This window comes from Procambarus clarkii, chromosome 14 (assembly GCF_040958095.1).
Source record: "Procambarus clarkii isolate CNS0578487 chromosome 14, FALCON_Pclarkii_2.0, whole genome shotgun sequence".
In the NCBI taxonomy this organism is placed as follows: Eukaryota; Metazoa; Arthropoda; class Malacostraca; order Decapoda; family Cambaridae; genus Procambarus; species Procambarus clarkii.
Genome location: NC_091163.1, coordinates 42616677 through 42644500, shown reverse-complemented (window position 1 = coordinate 42644500; position 27824 = coordinate 42616677). Strand labels below are relative to the sequence as shown.

Here is a 27824-nt window from a genome sequence, read left to right as displayed (position 1 = left end):
GCCAGCCTTCCAATGCCACCACAGGCCGAAAGAAATTACCCGAAACGCCCACAAGTGGTGGGAACAGGCGTGGGTGAACAGCGCAAGCCTTCCCCCCCACCGTCCCATCAGTGGAACGAACCGAGCAGAGCCATCACTGCGCCGACCAGTCATTGTGGGTTCCGAAGGTTGCACCGGCTCCAAAACTGGCACCCCTGACCTACCACGATGGGAGGAACCCCGAGACCTAGCACGACCCTTCCGGGAAGAACCCCCACGAGCTCCCTGGAGAACCAAGTCCAACATAAGGACAACAACTCAAAGAGGCCACTTTCAGATACTGCACCACCCCAGACTCTGCAAACAGCAAAGGACAAAAAGGCGTAGAAAACCTAAGAGTCAGGCCCCAAGCGGATTCCATATTGAGCGTAGCCCCGCCTGCTGGCACACAAGACAAGAAGCAAAGAACAGAGACACCGCCCCCACAGGATTGACGCAAACAGCATCAACAGGTCAGCCGACGCCCACACTGCTAAGACCAGCACACCAGACCCCAGATTGGCCCCCAAGAACCTCCTCGTCCTCCTCAAGCCAGTCCGAACTGACGGTGTGGAATCAGCACGAGGGTCTGAGACTCCCCCCTTCCCCCTCCCGGGGAGGGGGGAGCTGCGCAGACAGCAGTGCGGTGACAGTTGTGACGTCATGCTCGTTTTTCGTTCGGGGGAGTTCTGTCCAACAGTTCAGCTTTCAGTAGCAATAGTTTAAACAGATAGGGGTTTGTATTGTGGCGCCTTCATTTCTGGGTGCCAAACCCAGTCGATTGCAGACATAAAATGCTTCCAACCACATGGGGAGGGTGGTTCTATAGGCCATTGCTCCTCATGCCTCTCTGAAGGGACCAGGTTCTGGTTCATGGTCTCCGATAGGCCTCCATTCGCTTGACTGATGTCAGGGTTTAATAAATTCATATCAGCCCGGATAGCTCCAGGGAGCCGAAGGGGCTCCCTCCAAAAATCCAGCATTGAATGTAATGAAACGCCATTTTCTGGGTGAGTCCCAGAGGCTCCTCGGAGCTATCCAGGCAAAATGGGTATGTACAGTATAACTTTCTGGCATCAGTCAATGCATGGAGTTCTTGCCTAACAGGGACCACGAGCCAGAACCTGGCCCCCTCTAGAAAGGCATGAAGAGCAATGGCCTATAGAGACCCCCCTTATGATTGGGAGCATTCTTTGTCTGCCATCTACCGGGATTGACACCCAGAAAGGTAGGCGCCCACAAACAAACCCCTATTCTGGTAAACTATTGTGACTGAAGACCGAACAAGTGGACAGAACTCCCCAAACGAAAATTAGCAAAAAAGCATGACGTCATCATGTCGCCGCGCCGCTGTCTGCGCAACCCCGCCTCTCTGGAAGGGGGAAGTGAGGAGCCCCAGACCCCTACCGTCGGCAACCCAACCGTCGACCCGACCCCCAGAGGCCAACACCAACAGAAATAAAAGAGCCTTAGAGAAACAATCCTGAACCGAAGGGGCCACAACAAACCGAGGACAAGAAAGAAAAGAGAGCACTCTGTCCAAAGACCAGGATGGCTCAGGCGGCGCATGAGCAGGCCGGAGGGGAAACAATGCACGAGACAGCTTGCGAAATGGTGCAGAAGTAACATCAATACCGATAGGAAGCTGAAGCGGCTCCACTAGCACCGCACGATAAGAGGCGACAGCGTTAGGCATAAGGTGACGGTCCTGGAACAACCAAGAGAGAAAGGACACCACCACCCCTAACAGAAAGTGAAGTACAACAACGAAGACGCAAAATGAACTGGAAAGACCGCCAGGAAACTTCATACTTCGCCGAGACGAAGCCCGCAGGTGGGACACTATTAAGGAAGCCACCAGACCATCATAGAAATGACGATAAACTGGAATAAAAAATTTCATACGCGAAGACTCGAGGAGAAGATTGAACCAGTCACGTGATGTACTGGTCCGATCTGCTGGAAGACGCGGAACCGCGGGAAAACCTCCGGGTTCGGACACCGAGCAAGCAGCGCCTGAAACCACGGCTGGGCCGGCCACCATGGGGCCAAGAGGACAACTCTCCCCTGGTAAGTCTCCAAGCAAGTCAGGACCTGGAGCAACAGCTGAACCTGATGAAAGAGGTACAGGAACCCCCACCTCGACCAGTCCTGCTGAAAGGTATTGACCCCGACGGCTTCGCAGTCGGGGAAGGGTGCCACATACAGCAGAAGGCACAGTGACCACGCCGATGCAAAGAGGTCCACCTCGAGATGACCGAATGTCTGGCAAAGTCAACTGAAGGAGTCAGCGTCGACTGTCCATTCAGTGGAGAGGGGAGCGAAATGGGACAAGCCGTCGGCCAAGACGTTGGACACTCCCCGCACATGAACTGCCAGGAGAGCCAAACCCCGAGAACTCAGCAGATGAGTCACATAAAGCAACCTGCCCCAAAGAGCCAAGGACTGCATCGAACCCCCTCGGTTCAGACAATGAACCACCGGGGAGCAGTCCGAATGGAGCCGGATCGTCGATTTGTGGGCAACCCGAATCCTCCGAAGAGCAAACCACACAGCTGCGAACTCCCACACAGTGCTGTGAGCTCAACGGAAGGACGGACCCCACCGTCCATGGCCGGCCTGGTGAGCACTGGTCACAAAGCCCCAACCGAGAGACAACGCGTCCAGGAACACATCTAGCATGGGCTCAGGTAGGCATCAAGGCACTGAACCCTGAAAAAACTGAAGAGGAAGCCGGCGACGCAGCAGCCAATGCAAGGCTCCAGGGGTCTGAACCCAGCGATCACTAGAGGCGAAAGGGACGTCCCCGAAGGAATCAAAACAGCCGATGATGCCAAACCCCGACCCGACATGTAGACCATCATCGCGAAGTTCAGGCTCCCGCACAGACACTCGGGCAACCACCGGGTGACCCAGAAGTCCCCCAGAAACAGGCGCATGCGGGACCGCAGCCGCAGGAGAGACTCCGAAGGGAGAGACAAGGCAGCGGTCCGAGAGTCCTACACAAGACTCAGCCATGACTGAACCTGGGAGGGAACCAGATGGGACTTCCTCCAGCTCACCAAGAACCCGAACCAGGTGAGCTGGGAAAGAACCAAGTCCCTGGCTAGCAGACAAGATGACCGGCTGGGAGCCCAAACTAGACAGTCGTCGAGGTAAGCCAACACACGAACACCTAAGAGATGCAGACGGGCCACGACGACCCATGTAAGGCGTGTAAACACACGAGGTGCCAGGTTCAACCCAAACGGGAGGCAACGAAAGCAGTAACCCTGACGCCCCACAACAAACCGGAGCCAGTCCCTGAACCCCTGATGAATCGGGACGTGCCAATAAGCGTCTCGGAGGTCCAGGGACACCATCCAAGCATCTGGCTCCAACAGGAGCCGAACCTGGGACAGCGTAGTCATCAGAAAGAAGGGGCAATGAACCCCGGGGTTCAGACGGGAAAAGGCCAGAATGAACCGCAGGTCTGCACAGTCCTGTTTCGGAACTGGGAACACACGGGAAACCCATCTGAGGGACGTCGTCGTTTCGACCACGTCCAAGCGAACCCACTCCAAGAGGACTCAACCAAGTGCAGGGGAAGAGGCCTGCCTCGTCAGCCCCGAACCACCTGAAGGAGGAGGGGCCACCCAACGCACTCGCACGCCGAAGGAAACACCCATAAATCGTGGAACCAAGCATCAGCGAACAGCGCAAGTTCTCATCGCCCCGTTAATGTGGCGAACCACGAAAGGGCCGGCGTCCCTTACGCGACCCAGAACCTCACACAGAGCAAACACCGTACCGCCCAGATGAAGGCGGGGCTGAATTCGAACCCGGCACCTGTGGCCTACCAAGACGAGCGGAGAACCAACAAGTCAAACATAGGCCGACAAGTAGCCAAAGCAGCCTGAATATACTGTCTCCACTCAATTATCCAGACTATATGGGAAGGACCCCCAGCCGGATAATCACGTTTTCCCGGAGAAGAATACTTTTTCACCTCTGAGTCCAAAAAGGACCATTTTCAACAATTTTTATACCACACTCATGATTTGAATTAACACACACTAATTAGTGTGTGGGACTGGGTGGGTGGTTAGCTGCCTAGCTGGTGGGTGGGCAGGGAAAGTGGGTGGGTGGGCAGGTGGGTGGGTGGGCAGGCAAGGATAGGTGGGGTTCAGGCAGGTAGGTTTTGGATGGGTGGATGGTAGGCAGATAGGCTTGGTGGGTGAACAGGTTCGAGCAGGCAAGTGGGTGGGTGGGTAAGCAGCAGACAGGTGTCGTAAACAGACACCATCTTTAAAAAAAATCGTGGTCCACGTTCCCGGGTGTGAGAGTCTCAGTAGTGAGTGAGCAACCAAGGCTGGTGCATGCAGAATGAGCTCACAGCATTGCTGTTCAGCTTGTGACCACAGCATCACCTAATAATGTAAAAATATGTATATATAACTTGTATTATTTAGCCATGAGAGTATTACAGAAGAGCCTGAGTGTGATAATGACTGTGTACAATGTTCAAATATTAGTGATTCAATGCTGTTCACGATGTTCACAACGTTAGCCACAGCAACACAACATTATTTCGTCCATCTAGGAATCTTCAAACGACTTCTTAGGTTCCTTTACAAAATAAACTTGTGGTCAATTATGTATTTACAGGATTTAGTGACCAGTATTGTGATAACAGCAGGACTGTGGTGATAATAAGGCGTGTAGTATTGTGCGTAGTATTGTGGGAGGAGTAATTGTGGTGAGGGAGTGAGGGAGAGAATCGAGGTAGCCTCACTGTGTGGCAGCCACTCTAGTTTTACTCATCATACTAGCTTAGTGGTTCGCTATGGTGAACATATATGTACATGGGTATATACCATGTGTGTGTACATAGTGTAGTAACAGCAACAGGAGTATGTTGGGAGAAGCTATTTTGGCGAGGAGGTGACATAATCGTAGCGTTGTCTGCTGGCTGTTGTGTGATTTCTCATGAAGTATATGGTGGCCACTGTAAAGTTTGGGCACAATACCGGCTTACTTGCATAGTTCTGGTGAATAAAACATGTAGATAGGTATACATAACATGTGTAAATAGTGTAATACAAACAATAACAGTATGGTGGGAGGAGCAATGTTGGCGAGTAAGATGTTGGAGGAGTGAGGGTGTGGCAGCTGACACTTGCGGAGATCTGAGTGTGCGTTGATGGTGAATGTATATAGTGTGAGAGATAGTGTATGTATAGTGTGTAAATAGACTGTATATATACATAAATTAGCATAATACAATGGAAATATGTGCCGGATATGTGTACACAAGTGTCATGCATGTAACACAGTGTCTTTCGACAGTACGGATGTTCTACTGCCATAATATAGTGTACGTGTTTATTATACATAGGCTTGGCACGTAAAAGCATATAAAATGTATTTAGAACTGTGCGCAGAAAATGAACAAAAATATATTCGCGGCAACTCGCTCATCCTGCCCCGAGTGCCCTACCAGCCCCGGGGGCGTATGCCACGGACAACACGGGAATGACAACGTCACACACGAACTTACGAACCCCATAGCAGCTAAAGTACTTACAATTTCGACCTTCTGCTACTATACCCTTACTCAGGGAAGGGTATTTGACACTTTAAAAACAGAAAAGAATTTTTAACCAGATAATTTTTTCCTGCGCACTGGGGGGTGTCATATTTGGAGGCCGCGCAGCTAAGGGGTTAAGTTCTGTTAAATCCCATTTTATTTTCTTGTAAATATTTAAGTGAATAAATGGCAAACCAAATACTGTACTGTATTGTTTAACTATTATTGTGTGTTATTTAATATTTGTAACTAGCTCTCCACAGCAATAAGAAAACAATGTAATTCTTGCAACGCCTCCAATACCACCTTCCTTGGTAGGCTTAAGCGAGTCACATCTGTTACCCCACACACTCAACACTTCTCCCTCCTTCCCTTCCCTTCCTGACCGACTCCCTCCCTCCTTCCCTTAGCAGTAGTAGTAGCCTGCTACTACTACTGCTCTTTTTCTCTCTATCAGCCAGCTAGTACATCTAGCTGCTTCCTGAGAGGAGGTCACTTCCATGGCAACTTCCTTAACTGCAGACCTAGCTTCAGTGCTCATTTTAAGCATTTCAGCAAATGAGAGCTGAGGTGTGGAGGTCCCCTCCACAGTAGCATTCCTGTCTCCCTGAGGCACGGTTTGTGTCTGGTATTGTGGAGAAGTCTCCTTCAGGCATCTTATCTCCTCCTTTGCTGCCCTTAGTTCATCCTGCAGGTTGGCAACTGTCTCCCTCACTACCCTCAGTCCTTCACTAAATTCATCCCACATTTGCTGGAGTACTTCCTTCATCCAGGCTTCCTGTTCCACCCCATCCTCTGAATTTGTTCCAGCCACGATTGTCAACACAGGCTTGTCACCCCGAGTTCGTGAGTTTATGAGTGAGTGTGTGAGTGTGAGAGTGTAATTACCTAAGTGTAATTACCTAAGTGTAGTTACAGGATGAGAGCTACGCTCGTGGTGTCCCGTCTTCCCAGCACTCTTTGTCATATAACGCTTTGAAACTACTGACGGTCTTGGCCTCCACCACCTTCTCACTTAACTTGTTCCAACCGTCTACCACTCTATTTGCGAAGGTGAATTTTCTTATTTTTCTTCGGCATCTGTGTTTAGCTAGTTTAAATCTATGACCTCTTGTTCTTGAAATTCCAGGTCTCAGGAAGTCTTCCCTGTCGATTTTATCAATTCCTGTTACTATTTTGTATGTAGTGATCATATCACCTCTTTTTCTTCTGTCTTCTAGTTTTGGCATATTTAATGCTTCTAACCTCTCCTCGTAGCTCTTGCCCTTCAGTTCTGGGAGCCACTTAGTAGCATGTCTTTGCACCTTTTCCAGTTTTTTGATGTGCTTCTTAAGATATGGGCACCACACAACAGCTGCATATTCTAGTTTTGGCCTAACAAAAGTCATGAACAATTTCTTTAGTATATCGCCATCCATGTATTTAAATGCAATTCTGAAGTTAGAAAGCATAGCATAGGCTCCTTGCACAATATTCTTTATGTGGTCCTCAGGTGATAGTTTTCTATCTAGAACCACTCCTAGATCTCTTTCTTTATCAGAATTCTTTAAAGATTTCTCACATAATATATAGGTTGTGTGGGGTCTATGTTCTCCTATTCCACATTCCATAACATGACATTTATTAACATTAAATTCCATTTGCCAAGTGGTGCTCCATATACTTATTTTGTCCAGGTCTTCTTGAAGGGCATGACAGTCATCTAAATTTCTTATCCTTCCTATTATCTTAGCATCATCAGCAAACATGTTCATATAATTCTGTATACCAACTGGTAGATCATTTATGTACACAATAAACATCACTGGTGCAAGAACTGAACCCTGTGGTACTCCACTTGTGACATTTCTCCATTCTGATACATTGCCTCTGATTACTGCCCTCATTTTTCTATCAGTCAGAAAATTTTTCATCCATGATAGAAGCTTACCTGTCACCCCTCCAATATTTTCCAGTTTCCAGAACAACCTCTTATGTGGAACTCTGTCAAAAGCCTTTTTTAGGTCCAGATAGATGCAGTCAACCCAACCATCTCTTTCCTGTAATATCTCTGTGGCTCGATCATAGAAACTGAGTAAATTCGATACACAGGATCTTCCAGATCGAAAACCATACTGTCTGTCTGATATTATATCATTTCTCTCTAGGTGTTCTACCCATTTAGTTTTGATTAGTTTTTCCAATACTTTCACTATTACACTTGTCAATGATACAGGTCTATAATTGAGGGGGTCTTCCCTGCTGCCACTTTTGTAGATTGGAACTATGTTAGCCTGTTTCCACCCGTCTGCTACGATTCCTGTACACAGGGATGCCTGAAAGATCAGGTGAAGTGGAATGCTGAGCTCAGATGCACATTCTCTCAGAACCCATGGTGAAACGCCATCTGGGCCAGCTGCTTTGTTCTTACCGAGCTCCTTGAGCATTTTTTCCACTTCGTCTCTAGACACCTCTATGTGCTCTATGTTGTTCTCTGGAATTCTTATTGTATCTGGTTCCCTAAAGATTTCATTTTGTACAAACACACTTTGGAACTTTTCGTTTAGTGTTTCACACATTTCCTTTTCATCTTCCGTGAATCTATTTCCCATTTTCAACCTCTGAATATTATCCTTTACCTGCAATTTGTTGTTTATGAATTTATAGAATAGACCTGGTTCTGTTTTACATTTGTCCGCAATCCCTTTTTCAAAATTTCTTTCTGCCGCTCTCCTCACTGCCGTGTACTGTAGTTGTTTCTCGCATCTTTGTATCGCTGGTATGTTTGGGGGTTCGGCCTCTTCCTGTATTGATTCCATTTTTGTGTCTTTCGGTCTCTAGCCCTCTCACAATTTCTATTGAACCAATCCTGGTTCCTAGTTCTGCATCTCTGTTTTGGTATAAATTTTTTTGTGCCTTTATCATATATTTCACAAAACTTGCCATACATCTCATTCACTTCCTTGCCTAGCATCAAGTCTGTCCAATTATACTCACTAAAAAAATTTCTAAGGTCACCATAATGTCCTCTCCTGAAGTCTGGTTTTTCAACTGCTTCAACCTCCTTATTTTCTTCCAGCTTATAACGCATTGCATACTTTATTCCCAAAAAGACATGGTCACTTTTACCCAAGGGAGGAAGGTACTGAATGTCAAATATCTCTTCCTCCTTCCTGGTAAATATCAAATCTAGCATGGAGGGAACGTCCCCTTCCCTCATCCTCGTAGCTTGTTTAACATGTTGATACAAGAATGTTTCCAGGATGAGGTCTACAAATTTACAGGTCCAAAAATCTTCTGTTTTAGCTTCATATGCTTCCCAGTCTATGGATTTCAAGTTGAAGTCACCGACTATCAACAGTCGTGATCTATCGTTATCCGCTCTCGCTATAATCTCTCTCATTATTGTTATATATAGTGTGTGTGAGAGTGTAATTACCTAAGTGTAATTACCTAAGTGTAGTTACAGGATGAGAGCTACGCTCGTGGTGTCCCGTCTTCCCAGCACTCTTTGTCATATAACGCTTTGAAACTACTGACGGTCTTGGCCTCCACCACCTTCTCACTTAACTTGTTCCAACCGTCTACCACTCTATTTGCGAAGGTGAATTTTCTTATATTTCTTCGGCATCTGTGTTTAGCTAGTTTAAATCTATGACCTCTTGTTCTTGAAGTTCCAGGTCTCAGGAAGTCTTCCCTGTCGATTTTATCAATTCCTGTTACTATTTTGTACGTAGTGATCATATCACCTCTTTTTCTTCTGTCTTCTAGTTTTGGCATATTTAATGCTTCTAACCTCTCCTCGTAGCTCTTGCCCTTCAGTTCTGGGAGCCACTTAGTAGCATGTCTTTGCACCTTTTCCAGTTTGTTGATGTGCTTCTTAAGATATGGGCACCACACAACAGCTGCATATTCTAGCTTTGGCCTAACAAAAGTCATGAACAATTTCTTTAGTATATCGCCATCCATGTATTTAAATGCAATTCTAAAGTTAGAAAGCATTGCATAGGCTCCTTGCACAATATTCTTTATGTGGTCCTCAGGTGATAGTTTTCTATCTAGAACCACTCCTAGATCTCTTTCTTTATCAGAATTCTTTAAAGATTTCTCACATAATATATAGGTTGTGTGGGGTCTATGTTCTCCTATTCCACATTCCATAACATGACATTTATTAACATTAAATTCCATTTGCCAAGTGGTGCTCCATATACTTATTTTGTCCAGGTCTTCTTGAAGGGCATGACAATCATCTAAATTTCTTATCCTTCCTATTATCTTAGCATCATCAGCAAACATGTTCATATAATTCTGTATACCAACTGGTAGATCATTTATGTACACAATAAACATCACTGGTGCAAGAACTGAACCCTGTGGTACTCCACTTGTGACATTTCTCCATTCCGATACATTGCCTCTAAATAATAAAGATGAGTGGGGTCGACCTGAGGACCATCGTGACCCCAGCGGGTGACCCCACACACTGACCATGACTCTTCCTGTGTGAAGTGTGTGTGTGTGTGAGAGTGAGTGAGTGAGTGAGTGAGTGAGTGAGTGTGTAATTACCTAAGTGTAATTACCTAAGTGTAGTTACAGGATGAGAGCTACGCTCGTGGTGTCCCGTCTTCCCAGCACTCTTTGTCATATAACGCTTTGAAACTACTGACGGTCTTGGCCTCCACCACCTTCTCACTTAACTTGTTCCAACCGTCTACCACTCTATTTGCGAAGGTGAATTTTCTTATATTTCTTCGGCATCTGTGTTTAGCTAGTTTAAATCTATGACCTCTTGTTCTTGAAATTCCAGGTCTCGGGAAGTCTTCCCTGTCGATTTTATCAATTCCTGTTACTATTTTGTATGTAGTGATCATATCACCTCTTTTTCTTCTGTCTTCTAGTTTTGGCATATTTAATGCTTCTAACCTCTCCTCGTAGCTCTTGCCCTTCAGTTCTGGGAGCCACTTAGTAGCATGTCTTTGCACCTTTTCCAGTTTGTTGATGTGCTTCTTAAGATATGGGCACCACACAACAGCTGCATATTCTAGCTTTGGCCTAACAAAAGTCATGAACAATTTCTTTAGTATATCGCCATCCATGTATTTAAATGCAATTCTGAAGTTAGAAAGCATAGCATAGGCTCCTTGCACAATATTCTTTATGTGGTCCTCAGGTGATAGTTTTCTATCTAGAACCACTCCTAGATCTCTTTCTTTATCAGAATTCTTTAAAGATTTCTCACATAATATATAGGTTGTGTGGGGTCTATGTTCTCCTATTCCACATTCCATAACATGACATTTATTAACATTAAATTCCATTTGCCAAGTGGTGCTCCATATACTTATTTTGTCCAGGTCTTCTTGAAGGGCATGACAGTCATCTAAATTTCTTATCCTTCCTATTATCTTAGCATCATCAGCAAACATGTTCATATAATTCTGTATACCAACTGGTAGATCATTTATGTACACAATAAACATCACTGGTGCAAGAACTGAACCCTGTGGTACTCCACTTGTGACATTTCTCCATTCCGATACATTGCCTCTGATTACTGCCCTCATTTTTCTATCAGTCAGAAAATTTTTCATCCATGATAGAAGCTTACCTGTCACCCCTCCAATATTTTCCAGTTTCCAGAACAACCTCTTATGTGGAACTCTGTCAAAAGCCTTTTTTAGGTCCAGATAGATGCAGTCAACCCAACCATCTCTTTCCTGTAATATCTCTGTGGCTCGATCATAGAAACTGAGTAAATTCGATACACAGGATCTTCCAGATCGAAAACCATACTGTCTGTCTGATATTATATCATTTCTCTCTAGGTGTTCTACCCATTTAGTTTTGATTAGTTTTTCCAATACTTTCACTATTACACTTGTCAATGATACAGGTCTATAATTGAGGGGGTCTTCCCTGCTGCCACTTTTGTAGATTGGAACTATGTTAGCCTGTTTCCACCCGTCTGCTACGATTCCTGTACACAGGGATGCCTGAAAGATCAGGTGAAGTGGAATGCTGAGCTCAGATGCACATTCTCTCAGAACCCATGGTGAAACGCCATCTGGGCCAGCTGCTTTGTTCTTACCGAGCTCCTTGAGCATTTTTTCCACTTCGTCTCTAGACACCTCTATGTGTTCTATGTTGTTCTCTGGAATTCTTATTGTATCTGGTTCCCTAAAGATTTCATTTTGTACAAACACACTTTGGAACTTTTCGTTTAGTGTTTCACACATTTCCTTTTCATCTTCCGTGAATCTATTTCCCATTTTCAACCTCTGAATATTATCCTTTACCTGCAATTTGTTGTTTATGAATTTATAGAATAGACCTGGTTCTGCTTTACATTTGTCCGCAATCCCTTTTTCAAAATTTCTTTCTGCCTCTCTCCTCACTGCCGTGTAGTTGTTTCTCGCATCTTTGTATCGCTGGTATGTTTGGGGGTTCGGCCTCTTCCTGTATTGATTCCATTTTTGTGTCTTTCGGTCTCTAGCCCTCTCGCAATTTCTATTGAACCAATCCTGTTTCCTAGTTCTGCATCTCTGTTTTGGTATAAATTTTTTTGTGCCTTTATCATATATTTCACAAAACTTGCCATACATCTCATTCACTTCCTTGCCTAGCATCAAGTCTGTCCAATTATACTCACTAAAAAAATTTCTAAGGTCACCATAATGTCCTCTCCTGAAGTCTGGTTTTTCAACTGCTTCAACCTCCTTATTTTCTTCCAGCTTATAACGCATTGCATACTTTATTCCCAAAAAGACATGGTCACTTTTACCCAAGGGAGGAAGGTACTGAATGTCAAATATCTCTTCCTCCTTCCTGGTAAATATCAAATCTAGCATGGAGGGAACGTCCCCTTCCCTCATCCTCGTAGCTTGTTTAACATGTTGATACAAGAATGTTTCCAGGATGAGGTCTACAAATTTACAGGTCCAAAAATCTTCTGTTTTAGCTTCATATGCTTCCCAGTCTATGGATTTCAAGTTGAAGTCACCGACTATCAACAGTCGTGATCTATCGTTATCCGCTCTCGCTATAATCTCTCTCATTATTGTTATAAGACCTTCACGTTTACTATCTAGCTCCTCCTTTGACCATGTGCTGCTTGGCGGTGGACTATATGCATTTATCATCATTAGTTTATCATCCTCATAGCAGATCTCTAGTGCTATTATGTCAACTTCTTGTGGATTGGCAGTCATTATTTCCTTCACCTTTAGGTGTTCTTTTACCAGCACAGCAACGCCACCGCCTTTCCTAATTTTTCTGTCCCGTCTCCAAATTGAGTAGCCCCTTGGGAATATGACCTCATTTAAAATTACATCTTCAAGTTTTGTCTCCGTGAGTGCAACAATGTCTGGTGTCTGCAGCTGTATTACATCACTTAACTCCAGTATCTTCGATCTCACTCCATCTATGTTGGTGTATGCAATCTTCAGGAACTTGTTCCCCCTCTCCTTATTCTTCACTCCCCCTCTCTCTATTGATTTTGTTGGTTTGCCTTTATGTACCACTTTACTGGTTTGCCTACCCCTATCACTTTGTAGAAAAAAGAATTTATTTCTTCTTCATTCCTGCTCTCATTTAAATGTTTTGCCTCGGCGAGGTTCAGTTTCAGCTTCTCTCTATCTTCTTTTGAAAGATCTCGTCTTAACGACCACCCTTTCCCATCCTCATCCCTTTGCAATTTTCTAGCATTCCTTAGTACTTCTTCCATCTGTTTGGCACCGTTTAGGGTGATCCTCAAAGGTCGATCTTTCCCTTTTACGTACCTGCCTATTCTCCTGTAGTCGCACACATTCTCTCTGTTTGTAAGACCTTCCACGAGGCCAACAATTTTATCTACTACTTTAGCTTCTTCTACAGCTCTTTCTGACCTAGATGTTATCGCCTTTTCTTTGCAGCCAAAAATGATCAGGGACTTACTCCGATCAACTGTGTTTTGCACCAACTTCGGGTTAGATGCCAATTCTTTCCTCACTTCTAGCCTAATGTTTGTTTTATCTTGGTTGCTGCAGTGTTTGACTTCCTTTACTGCTTCTTCTATTTTTTCCTTCTCCTTGGCCACTTGTGCATAAGTGAGTTGCATATCTTTCTTGCACTGTTCTATTCCCTGTGTAACTTCCTCCATCTGTGCTGACAAAAGCTGTTTCTCCTGTTGAATTTCCTTGCCTAACCTATTGTAGTCATTTATGTTTAAATTTACTTTAACTTCTTCCAAAGCTATTTTTAAGAGTTTATTTTCTTCTTCCATGGCTTTGCAATTTGTTTCCAATTGATTCTTATCCTTGCGCAAGTCTTTCACTAAACCCTCAAGACATAAAACTTTGCTATTCAAATGGTCATTACTTTCTTTCAATTTACTAATTATTTCTACATGAGAGTTCACTATAGTATCTAAATTTACCAACTTGTTGTGTAGACTGCTTATATCAATGCTTTCTTCATTGAATCCCTCAAAATCAAGCTCTGTGTGTGAGAGTGAGTGAGTGTGTGTGAGAGTGAGTGAGTGTGTGTGAGAGTGAGTGAGTGTGAGAGTGTGTATGAGAGTGAGTGAGTGAGTGAGTGAGTGAGTGAGTGAGTGAGTGAGTGAGTGAGTGAGTGAGTGAGTGAGTGAGTGAGTGAGTGTGTGTGAGAGTGAGTGAGTGTGTGTGAGAGTGAGTGAGTGAGTGTGTGTGAGAGTGAGTGTGTGTGTGTGAGAGTGAGTGAGTGTGTGTGAGAATGAGTGAGTGTGTGTGAGAGTGAGTGAGTGAGTGTGTGGGAGAGTGAGTGAGTGAGTGTGTGTGAGAGTGAGTGAGTGAGTGTGTGTGAGAGTGAGTGAGTGTGTGAGAGAGAGTGAGTGAGTGTGTGTGAGAGAGAGTGAGTGAGTGTGTGTGAGAGTGAGTGAGTGAGTGTGTGTGAGAGTGAGTGAGTGAGTGTGTGTGAGAGTGAGTGAGTGTGTGAGAGAGAGTGAGTGAGTGTGTGTGAGAGAGAGTGAGTGAGTGTGTGTGAGAGTGAGTGAGTGAGTGTGTGTGAGAGTGAGTGAGTGAGTGTAATTACCTAAGTGTATTTACCTAAGTGTAGTTACAGGATGAGAGCTACGCTCGTGGTGTCCCGTCTTCCCAGCACTCTTTGTCATACAATGTTTTGAAACTACTGACGGTCTTGGCCTCCACCACCTTCTCACTTAACTTGTTCCAACCGTCTACCACTCTATTTGCGAAGGTGAATTTTCTTATATTTCTTCGGCATCTGTGTTTAGCTAGTTTAAATCTATGACCTCTTGTTCTTGAAATTCCAGGTCTCAGGAAGTCTTCCCTGTCGATTTTATCAATTCCTGTTACTATTTTGTATGTAGTGATCATATCACCTCTTTTTCTTCTGTCTTCTAGTTTTGGCATATTTAATGCTTCTAACCTCTCCTCGTAGCTCTTGCCCTTCAGTTCTGGGAGCCACTTAGTAGCATGTCTTTGCACCTTTTCCAGTTTTTTGATGTGCTTCTTAAGATATGGGCACCACACAACAGCTGCATATTCTAGTTTTGGCCTAACAAAAGTCATGAACAATTTCTTTAGTATATCGCCATCCATGTATTTAAATGCAATTCTGAAGTTAGAAAGCATAGCATAGGCTCCTTGCACAATATTCTTTATGTGGTCCTCAGGTGATAGTTTTCTATCTAGAACCACTCCTAGATCTCTTTCTTTATCAGAATTCTTTAAAGATTTCTCACATAATATATAGGTTGTGTGGGGTCTATGTTCTCCTATTCCACATTCCATAACATGACATTTATTAACATTAAATTCCATTTGCCAAGTGGTGCTCCATATACTTATTTTGTCCAGGTCTTCTTGAAGGGCATGACAGTCATCTAAATTTCTTATCCTTCCTATTATCTTAGCATCATCAGCAAACATGTTCATATAATTCTGTATACCAACTGGTAGATCATTTATGTACACAATAAACATCACTGGTGCAAGAACTGAACCCTGTGGTACTCCACTTGTGACATTTCTCCATTCTGATACATTGCCTCTGATTACTGCCCTCATTTTTCTATCAGTCAGAAAATTTTTCATCCATGATAGAAGCTTACCTGTCACCCCTCCAATATTTTCCAGTTTCCAGAACAACCTCTTATGTGGAACTCTGTCGAAAGCCTTTTTTAGGTCCAGATAGATGCAGTCAACCCAACCATCTCTTTCCTGTAATATCTCTGTGGCTCGATCATAGAAACTGAGTAAATTCGATACACAGGATCTTCCAGATCGAAAACCATACTGTCTGTCTGATATTATATCATTTCTCTCTAGGTGTTCTACCCATTTAGTTTTGATTAGTTTTTCCAATACTTTCACTATTACACTTGTCAATGATACAGGTCTATAATTGAGGGGGTCTTCCCTGCTGCCACTTTTGTAGATTGGAACTATGTTAGCCTGTTTCCACCCGTCTGCTACGATTCCTGTACACAGGGATGCCTGAAAGATCAGGTGAAGTGGAATGCTGAGCTCAGATGCACATTCTCTCAGAACCCATGGTGAAACGCCATCTGGGCCAGCTGCTTTGTTCTTACCGAGCTCCTTGAGCATTTTTTCCACTTCGTCTCTAGACACCTCTATGTGCTCTATGTTGTTCTCTGGAATTCTTATTGTATCTGGTTCCCTAAAGATTTCATTTTGTACAAACACACTTTGGAACTTTTCGTTTAGTGTTTCACACATTTCCTTTTCATCTTCCGTGAATCTATTTCCCATTTTCAACCTCTGAATATTATCCTTTACCTGCAATTTGTTGTTTATGAATTTATAGAATAGACCTGGTTCTGTTTTACATTTGTCCGCAATCCCATTTTCAAAATTTCTTTCTGCCTCTCTCCTCACTGCCGTGTAGTTGTTTCTTGCATCTTTGTATCGCTGGTATGTTTGGGGGTTCGGCCTCTTCCTGTATTGATTCCATTTTTGTGTCTTTCGGTCTCTAGCCCTCTCGCAATTTCTATTGAACCAATCCTGTTTCCTAGTTCTGCATCTCTGTTTTGGTATAAATTTTTTTGTGCCTTTATCATATATTTCACAAAACTTGCCATACATCTCATTCACTTCCTTGCCTAGCATCAAGTCTGTCCAATTATACTCACTAAAAAAAATTCTAAGGTCACCATAATGTCCTCTCCTGAAGTCTGGTTTTTCAACTGCTTCAACCTCCTTATTTTCTTCCAGCTTATAATGCATTGCATACTTTATTCCCAAAAAGACATGGTCACTTTTACCCAAGGGAGGAAGGTACTGAATGTCAAATATCTCTTCCTCCTTCCTGGTAAATATCAAATCTAGCATGGAGGGAACGTCCCCTTCCCTCATCCTCGTAGCTTGTTTAACATGTTGATACAAGAATGTTTCCAGGATGAGGTCTACAAATTTACAGGTCCAAAAATCTTCTGTTTTAGCTTCATATGCTTCCCAGTCTATGGATTTCAAGTTGAAGTCACCGACTATCAACAGTCGTGACCTATCGTTATCCGCTCTCGCTATAATCTCTCTCATTATTGTTATATATAGTGTGTGTGAGAGTGTAATTACCTAAGTGTAATTACCTAAGTGTAGTTACAGGATGAGAGCTACGCTCGTGGTGTCCCGTCTTCCCAGCACTCTTTGTCATATAACGCTTTGAAACTACTGACGGTCTTGGCCTCCACCACTTTCTCACTTAACTTGTTCCAACCGTCTACCACTCTATTTGCGAAGGTGAATTTTCTTATATTTCTTCGGCATCTGTGTTTAGCTAGTTTAAATCTATGACCTCTTGTTCTTGAAGTTCCAGGTCTCAGGAAGTCTTCCCTGTCGATTTTATCAATTCCTGTTACTATTTTGTACGTAGTGATCATATCACCTCTTTTTCTTCTGTCTTCTAGTTTTGGCATATTTAATGCTTCTAACCTCTCCTCGTAGCTCTTGCCCTTCAGTTCTGGGAGCCACTTAGTAGCATGTCTTTGCACCTTTTCCAGTTTGTTGATGTGCTTCTTAAGATATGGGCACCACACAACAGCTGCATATTCTAGCTTTGGCCTAACAAAAGTCATGAACAATTTCTTTAGTATATCGCCATCCATGTATTTAAATGCAATTCTAAAGTTAGAAAGCATTGCATAGGCTCCTTGCACAATATTCTTTATGTGGTCCTCAGGTGATAGTTTTCTATCTAGAACCACTCCTAGATCTCTTTCTTTATCAGAATTCTTTAAAGATTTCTCACATAATATATAGGTTGTGTGGGGTCTATGTTCTCCTATTCCACATTCCATAACATGACATTTATTAACATTAAATTCCATTTGCCAAGTGGTGCTCCATATACTTATTTTGTCCAGGTCTTCTTGAAGGGCATGACAATCATCTAAATTTCTTATCCTTCCTATTATCTTAGCATCATCAGCAAACATGTTCATATAATTCTGTATACCAACTGGTAGATCATTTATGTACACAATAAACATCACTGGTGCAAGAACTGAACCCTGTGGTACTCCACTTGTGACATTTCTCCATTCCGATACATTGCCTCTAAATAATAAAGATGAGTGGGGTCGACCTGAGGACCATCGTGACCCCAGCGGGTGACCCCACACACTGACCATGACTCTTCCTGTGTGAAGTGTGTGTGTGTGTGAGAGTGAGTGAGTGAGTGAGTGAGTGTGTGTGAGAGTGAGTGAGTGTGTGTGAGAGTGAGTGAGTGTGAGAGTGAGTGTGTATGAGAGTGAGTGAGTGAGTGAGTGAGTGAGTGAGTGAGTGAGTGAGTGAGTGAGTGAGTGAGTGAGTGAGTGAGTGAGTGAGTGAGTGAGTGAGGAGTGAGTGAGTGAGGAGTGAGTGTGTGTGAGAGTGAGTGAGTGTGTGTGAGAGTGAGTGAGTGAGTGTGTGTGAGAGTGAGTGTGTGTGAGAGTAAGTGAGTGTGTGTGAGAGTAAGTGAGTGTGTGTGAGAGTGAGTGTGTGTGAGAATGAGTGAGTGTGTGTGAGAGTGAGTGAGTGAGTGTGTGTGAGAGTGAGTGAGTGAGTGTGTGTGAGAGAGAGTGAGTGAGTGTGTGTGAGAGTGAGTGAGTGAGTGTGTGTGAGAGTGAGTGAGTGAGTGTAATTACCTAAGTGTATTTACCTAAGTGTAGTTACAGGATGAGAGCTACGCTCGTGGTGTCCCGTCTTCCCAGCACTCTTTGTCATACAATGTTTTGAAACTACTGACGGTCTTGGCCTCCACCACCTTCTCACTTAACTTGTTCCAACCGTCTACCACTCTATTTGCGAAGGTGAATTTTCTTATTTTTCTTCGGCATCTGTGTTTAGCTAGTTTAAATCTATGACCTCTTGTTCTTGAAATTCCAGGTCTCAGGAAGTCTTCCCTGTCGATTTTATCAATTCCTGTTACTATTTTGTATGTAGTGATCATATCACCTCTTTTTCTTCTGTCTTCTAGTTTTGGCATATTTAATGCTTCTAACCTCTCCTCGTAGCTCTTGCCCTTCAGTTCTGGGAGCCACTTAGTAGCATGTCTTTGCACCTTTTCCAGTTTTTTGATGTGCTTCTTAAGATATGGGCACCACACAACAGCTGCATATTCTAGTTTTGGCCTAACAAAAGTCATGAACAATTTCTTTAGTATATCGCCATCCATGTATTTAAATGCAATTCTGAAGTTAGAAAGCATAGCATAGGCTCCTTGCACAATATTCTTTATGTGGTCCTCAGGTGATAGTTTTCTATCTAGAACCACTCCTAGATCTCTTTCTTTATCAGAATTCTTTAAAGATTTCTCACATAATATATAGGTTGTGTGGGGTCTATGTTCTCCTATTCCACATTCCATAACATGACATTTATTAACATTAAATTCCATTTGCCAAGTGGTGCTCCATATACTTATTTTGTCCAGGTCTTCTTGAAGGGCATGACAGTCATCTAAATTTCTTATCCTTCCTATTATCTTAGCATCATCAGCAAACATGTTCATATAATTCTGTATACCAACTGGTAGATCATTTATGTACACAATAAACATCACTGGTGCAAGAACTGAACCCTGTGGTACTCCACTTGTGACATTTCTCCATTCTGATACATTGCCTCTGATTACTGCCCTCATTTTTCTATCAGTCAGAAAATTTTTCATCCATGATAGAAGCTTACCTGTCACCCCTCCAATATTTTCCAGTTTCCAGAACAACCTCTTATGTGGAACTCTGTCGAAAGCCTTTTTTAGGTCCAGATAGATGCAGTCAACCCAACCATCTCTTTCCTGTAATATCTCTGTGGCTCGATCATAGAAACTGAGTAAATTCGATACACAGGATCTTCCAGATCGAAAACCATACTGTCTGTCTGATATTATATCATTTCTCTCTAGGTGTTCTACCCATTTAGTTTTGATTAGTTTTTCCAATACTTTCACTATTACACTTGTCAATGATACAGGTCTATAATTGAGGGGGTCTTCCCTGCTGCCACTTTTGTAGATTGGAACTATGTTAGCCTGTTTCCACCCGTCTGCTACGATTCCTGTACACAGGGATGCCTGAAAGATCAGGTGAAGTGGAATGCTGAGCTCAGATGCACATTCTCTCAGAACCCATGGTGAAACGCCATCTGGGCCAGCTGCTTTGTTCTTACCGAGCTCCTTGAGCATTTTTTCCACTTCGTCTCTAGACACCTCTATGTGCTCTATGTTGTTCTCTGGAATTCTTATTGTATCTGGTTCCCTAAAGATTTCATTTTGTACAAACACACTTTGGAACTTTTCGTTTAGTGTTTCACACATTTCCTTTTCATCTTCCGTGAATCTATTTCCCATTTTCAACCTCTGAATATTATCCTTTACCTGCAATTTGTTGTTTATGAATTTATAGAATAGACCTGGTTCTGTTTTACATTTGTCCGCAATCCCATTTTCAAAATTTCTTTCTGCCTCTCTCCTCACTGCCGTGTAGTTGTTTCTTGCATCTTTGTATCGCTGGTATGTTTGGGGGTTCGGCCTCTTCCTGTATTGATTCCATTTTTGTGTCTTTCGGTCTCTAGCCCTCTCGCAATTTCTATTGAACCAATCCTGTTTCCTAGTTCTGCATCTCTGTTTTGGTATAAATTTTTTTGTGCCTTTATCATATATTTCACAAAACTTGCCATACATCTCATTCACTTCCTTGTCTAGCATCAAGTCTGTCCAATTATACTCACTAAAAAAATTTCTAAGGTCACCATAATGTCCTCTCCTGAAGTCTGGGTTTTCAACTGCTTCAACCTCCTTATTTTCTTCCAGCTTATAACGCATTGCATACTTTATTCCCAAAAAGACATGGTCACTTTTACCCAAGGGAGGAAGGTACTGAATGTCAAATATCTCTTCCTCCTTCCTGGTAAATATCAAATCTAGCATGGAGGGAACGTCCCCTTCCCTCATCCTCGTAGCTTGTTTAACATGTTGATACAAGAATGTTTCCAGGATGAGGTCTACAAATTTACAGGTCCAAAAATCTTCTGTTTTAGCTTCATATGCTTCCCAGTCTATGGATTTCAAGTTGAAGTCACCGACTATCAACAGTCGTGACCTATCGTTATCCGCTCTCGCTATAATCTCTCTCATTATTGTTATATATAGTGTGTGTGAGAGTGTAATTACCTAAGTGTAATTACCTAAGTGTAGTTACAGGATGAGAGCTACGCTCGTGGTGTCCCGTCTTCCCAGCACTCTTTGTCATATAACGCTTTGAAACTACTGACGGTCTTGGCCTCCACCACTTTCTCACTTAACTTGTTCCAACCGTCTACCACTCTATTTGCGAAGGTGAATTTTCTTATATTTCTTCGGCATCTGTGTTTAGCTAGTTTAAATCTATGACCTCTTGTTCTTGAAGTTCCAGGTCTCAGGAAGTCTTCCCTGTCGATTTTATCAATTCCTGTTACTATTTTGTACGTAGTGATCATATCACCTCTTTTTCTTCTGTCTTCTAGTTTTGGCATATTTAATGCTTCTAACCTCTCCTCGTAGCTCTTGCCCTTCAGTTCTGGGAGCCACTTAGTAGCATGTCTTTGCACCTTTTCCAGTTTGTTGATGTGCTTCTTAAGATATGGGCACCACACAACAGCTGCATATTCTAGCTTTGGCCTAACAAAAGTCATGAACAATTTCTTTAGTATATCGCCATCCATGTATTTAAATGCAATTCTAAAGTTAGAAAGCATTGCATAGGCTCCTTGCACAATATTCTTTATGTGGTCCTCAGGTGATAGTTTTCTATCTAGAACCACTCCTAGATCTCTTTCTTTATCAGAATTCTTTAAAGATTTCTCACATAATATATAGGTTGTGTGGGGTCTATGTTCTCCTATTCCACATTCCATAACATGACATTTATTAACATTAAATTCCATTTGCCAAGTGGTGCTCCATATACTTATTTTGTCCAGGTCTTCTTGAAGGGCATGACAATCATCTAAATTTCTTATCCTTCCTATTATCTTAGCATCATCAGCAAACATGTTCATATAATTCTGTATACCAACTGGTAGATCATTTATGTACACAATAAACATCACTGGTGCAAGAACTGAACCCTGTGGTACTCCACTTGTGACATTTCTCCATTCCGATACATTGCCTCTAAATAATAAAGATGAGTGGGGTCGACCTGAGGACCATCGTGACCCCAGCGGGTGACCCCACACACTGACCATGACTCTTCCTGTGTGAAGTGTGTGTGTGTGTGAGAGTGAGTGAGTGAGTGAGTGAGTGTGTGTGAGAGTGAGTGAGTGTGTGTGAGAGTGAGTGAGTGTGAGAGTGAGTGTGTATGAGAGTGAGTGAGTGAGTGAGTGAGTGAGTGAGTGAGTGAGTGAGTGAGTGAGTGAGTGAGTGAGTGAGTGAGTGAGTGAGTGAGTGAGTGAGTGAGGAGTGAGTGTGTGTGAGAGTGAGTGAGTGTGTGTGAGAGTGAGTGAGTGAGTGTGTGTGAGAGTGAGTGTGTGTGAGAGTAAGTGAGTGTGTGTGAGAGTAAGTGAGTGTGTGTGAGAGTGAGTGAGTGTGTGTGAGAATGAGTGAGTGTGTGTGAGAGTGAGTGAGTGAGTGTGTGTGAAAGTGAGTGAGTGAGTGTGTGTGAGAGTGAGTGAGTGAGTGTGTGTGAGAGTGAGTGAGTGAGTGTGTGTGAGAGAGAGTGAGTGAGTGTGTGTGAGAGTGAGTGAGTGAGTGTGTGTGAGAGTGAGTGAGTGAGTGTAATTACCTAAGTGTATTTACCTAAGTGTAGTTACAGGATGAGAGCTACGCTCGTGGTGTCCCGTCTTCCCAGCACTCTTTGTCATACAATGTTTTGAAACTACTGACGGTCTTGGCCTCCACCACCTTCTCACTTAACTTGTTCCAACCGTCTACCACTCTATTTGCGAAGGTGAATTTTCTTATTTTTCTTCGGCATCTGTGTTTAGCTAGTTTAAATCTATGACCTCTTGTTCTTGAAATTCCAGGTCTCAGGAAGTCTTCCCTGTCGATTTTATCAATTCCTGTTACTATTTTGTATGTAGTGATCATATCACCTCTTTTTCTTCTGTCTTCTAGTTTTGGCATATTTAATGCTTCTAACCTCTCCTCGTAGCTCTTGCCCTTCAGTTCTGGGAGCCACTTAGTAGCATGTCTTTGCACCTTTTCCAGTTTTTTGATGTGCTTCTTAAGATATGGGCACCACACAACAGCTGCATATTCTAGTTTTGGCCTAACAAAAGTCATGAACAATTTCTTTAGTATATCGCCATCCATGTATTTAAATGCAATTCTGAAGTTAGAAAGCATAGCATAGGCTCCTTGCACAATATTCTTTATGTGGTCCTCAGGTGATAGTTTTCTATCTAGAACCACTCCTAGATCTCTTTCTTTATCAGAATTCTTTAAAGATTTCTCACATAATATATAGGTTGTGTGGGGTCTATGTTCTCCTATTCCACATTCCATAACATGACATTTATTAACATTAAATTCCATTTGCCAAGTGGTGCTCCATATACTTATTTTGTCCAGGTCTTCTTGAAGGGCATGACAGTCATCTAAATTTCTTATCCTTCCTATTATCTTAGCATCATCAGCAAACATGTTCATATAATTCTGTATACCAACTGGTAGATCATTTATGTACACAATAAACATCACTGGTGCAAGAACTGAACCCTGTGGTACTCCACTTGTGACATTTCTCCATTCTGATACATTGCCTCTGATTACTGCCCTCATTTTTCTATCAGTCAGAAAATTTTTCATCCATGATAGAAGCTTACCTGTCACCCCTCCAATATTTTCCAGTTTCCAGAACAACCTCTTATGTGGAACTCTGTCGAAAGCCTTTTTTAGGTCCAGATAGATGCAGTCAACCCAACCATCTCTTTCCTGTAATATCTCTGTGGCTCGATCATAGAAACTGAGTAAATTCGATACACAGGATCTTCCAGATCGAAAACCATACTGTCTGTCTGATATTATATCATTTCTCTCTAGGTGTTCTACCCATTTAGTTTTGATTAGTTTTTCCAATACTTTCACTATTACACTTGTCAATGATACAGGTCTATAATTGAGGGGGTCTTCCCTGCTGCCACTTTTGTAGATTGGAACTATGTTAGCCTGTTTCCACCCGTCTGCTACGATTCCTGTACACAGGGATGCCTGAAAGATCAGGTGAAGTGGAATGCTGAGCTCAGATGCACATTCTCTCAGAACCCATGGTGAAACGCCATCTGGGCCAGCTGCTTTGTTCTTACCGAGCTCCTTGAGCATTTTTTCCACTTCGTCTCTAGACACCTCTATGTGCTCTATGTTGTTCTCTGGAATTCTTATTGTATCTGGTTCCCTAAAGATTTCATTTTGTACAAACACACTTTGGAACTTTTCGTTTAGTGTTTCACACATTTCCTTTTCATCTTCCGTGAATCTATTTCCCATTTTCAACCTCTGAATATTATCCTTTACCTGCAATTTGTTGTTTATGAATTTATAGAATAGACCTGGTTCTGTTTTACATTTGTCCGCAATCCCATTTTCAAAATTTCTTTCTGCCTCTCTCCTCACTGCCGTGTAGTTGTTTCTTGCATCTTTGTATCGCTGGTATGTTTGGGGGTTCGGCCTCTTCCTGTATTGATTCCATTTTTGTGTCTTTCGGTCTCTAGCCCTCTCGCAATTTCTATTGAACCAATCCTGTTTCCTAGTTCTGCATCTCTGTTTTGGTATAAATTTTTTTGTGCCTTTATCATATATTTCACAAAACTTGCCATACATCTCATTCACTTCCTTGTCTAGCATCAAGTCTGTCCAATTATACTCACTAAAAAAATTTCTAAGGTCACCATAATGTCCTCTCCTGAAGTCTGGGTTTTCAACTGCTTCAACCTCCTTATTTTCTTCCAGCTTATAACGCATTGCATACTTTATTCCCAAAAAGACATGGTCACTTTTACCCAAGGGAGGAAGGTACTGAATGTCAAATATCTCTTCCTCCTTCCTGGTAAATATCAAATCTAGCATGGAGGGAACGTCCCCTTCCCTCATCCTCGTAGCTTGTTTAACATGTTGATACAAGAATGTTTCCAGGATGAGGTCTACAAATTTACAGGTCCAAAAATCTTCTGTTTTAGCTTCATATGCTTCCCAGTCTATGGATTTCAAGTTGAAGTCACCGACTATCAACAGTCGTGACCTATCGTTATCCGCTCTCGCTATAATCTCTCTCATTATTGTTATATATAGTGTGTGTGAGAGTGTGTGTGTGTGTGAGAGTGAGTGAGTGAGTGTGTGTGAGAGTGAGTGAGTGTGTGTGAGAGTGAGTGAGTGTGTGTGAGAGTGAGTGAGTGTGAGAGTGAGTGTGTATGAGAGTGAGTGAGTGAGTGAGTGAGTGAGTGAGTGAGTGAGTGAGTGAGTGAGTGAGTGAGTGAGTGAGTGAGTGAGTGAGTGAGTGAGTGAGTGTGTGTGAGAGTGAGTGTGTGTGAGAGTGAGTGAGTGTGTGTGAGAGTGAGTGTGTGTGAGAGTAAGTGAGTGTGTAATTACCTAAGTGTAATTACCTAAGTGTAGTTACAGGATGAGAGCTACGCTCGTGGTGTCCCGTCTTCCCAGCACTCTTTGTCATATAACGCTTTGAAACTACTGACGGTCTTGGCCTCCACCACCTTCTCACTTAACTTGTTCCAACCGTCTACCACTCTATTTGCGAAGGTGAATTTTCTTATATTTCTTCGGCATCTGTGTTTAGCTAGTTTAAATCTATGGCCTCTTGTTCTTGAAGTTCCAGGTCTCAGGAAGTCTTCCCTGTCGATTTTATCAATTCCTGTTACTATTTTGTACGTAGTGATCATATCACCTCTTTTTCTTCTGTCTTCTAGTTTTGGCATATTTAATGCTTCTAACCTCTCCTCGTAGCTCTTGCCCTTCAGTTCTGGGAGCCACTTAGTAGCATGTCTTTGCACCTTTTCCAGTTTGTTGATGTGCTTCTTAAGATATGGGCACCACACAACAGCTGCATATTCTAGCTTTGGCCTAACAAAAGTCATGAACAATTTCTTTAGTATATCGCCATCCATGTATTTAAATGCAATTCTGAAGTTAGAAAGCATCGCATAGGCTCCTTGCACAATATTCTTTATGTGGTCCTCAGGTGATAGTTTTCTATCTAGAACCACCCCTAGATCTCTTTCTTTATCAGAATTCTTTAAAGATTTCTCACATAATATATAGGTTGTGTGGCGTCTATGTTCTCCTATTCCACATTCCATAACATGGCATTTATTAACATTAAATTCCATTTGCCAAGTGGCGCTCCATATACTTATTTTGTCCAGGTCTTCTTGAAGAGCATGACAATCATCTAGGTTTCTTATCTTCCCTATTATCTTAGCAGCATCAGCAAACATGTTCATGTAATTCTGTATTCCCGCTGGTAGATAGTTTATGTAGACAATGAACATTACCAGTGCAAGAACTGATTCCTGTGGTAGTCCACTTGTGACATTCCTCCAATCCGATACCTTGCCTCTGATTACGGCCCTCATTTTTCTGTCAGTTAGAAAATTTTTCATCCATGTTAGTAGCTTACTTGTCACCCCTCCAATATGTTCCAGTTTCCAGAACAACCTCTTATGTGGAACTCTGTCGAAAGCCTTTTTTTAGGTCCAGATAGATGCAGTCAACCCAACCATCTCTTTCCTGTAAAATCTCTGTCTCGATCATAAAAACTGAGTAAGTTCGTTACACAGGATCTTCCAGATTGAAAACCATACTGTCTGTCTGATATTATATTGTTTTCCTCCAGGTGTTCTACCCATTTAGTTTTAATTATTTTTTCCAATATTTTGACTATTACACTTGTCAATGATACAGGTCTATGATTAAGGGGGTCTTCCCTGCTTCCACTTTTGTAGATTAGAACTATGTTAGCCTTTTTCCACACATCAGCTACAACTCCTGTACACAGGGATGCCTGAAAAATCAGTTGAAGTGGAATGCTGAGCTCAGGTGCACATTCTCTCAGAACCCATGGTGAAACTCCATTTGGACCAACTGCTTTGTTCTTACTTAGCTCCTTGAAATTTTTTTCCACTTCGTCTCTAGACACCTCTATGTGCTCTATGTTGTTCTCTGGAATTCTTATTGTATCTGGTTCCCTGAAGATTTCATTTTGTACAAACACACTTTGGAACTTTTCGTTTAGTGTTTCATACATTTCCTTTTAATTTTCCCTGAATTTATTTCCCATTTTCAACCTCTGAATATTATCTTTTACCTGCAATTTGTTGTTTATGAATTTATAGAATAGACCTGGTTCTGTTTTACATTTGTCTGCAATCCCTTTTTCAAAATTTCTTTTTGCCTCTCTCCTCACTGCCGTGTAGTTGTTTCTCGCATCTTTGTATCGCCGGTATGTTTCGGGGTTTGGCCTCTTCCTGTATTGATTCCATTTTTGTGTCTTTTGGTCTCTGGCCCTCTCGCAATTTCTATTGAACCAATCCTGTTTCCTAGTTCTGCATCTCTGTTTTGGTATAAATTTTTTTGTGCCTTGATCATATATTTCACAAAACTTGACATACATCTCATTCACTTCCTTGCCTAGCAACAAGTCTGTCCAATTATACTCACTAAAAAAAATTCTAAGGTTGCCATAATGTCCTCTCCTGAAGTCAGGTTTTTCAACTGCTTCAACCTCCTTAATTTCTTCCAGATTATAACGCATTGCATACTTTATTGCCAAAAAAGACATGGTCACTTTTATCCA

General features: G+C 42.6%; 1 protein-coding gene across 12 annotated transcripts in view; it reads right to left on the bottom strand.

Moving 5' to 3' along the window:
* Gcn5 (Gcn5 acetyltransferase) overlaps positions 1–27824 on the bottom strand; it is a 287084-nt gene that overhangs the window by 194235 nt on the left and 65025 nt on the right. The gene's annotated exons all lie outside the window — the stretch shown is intronic.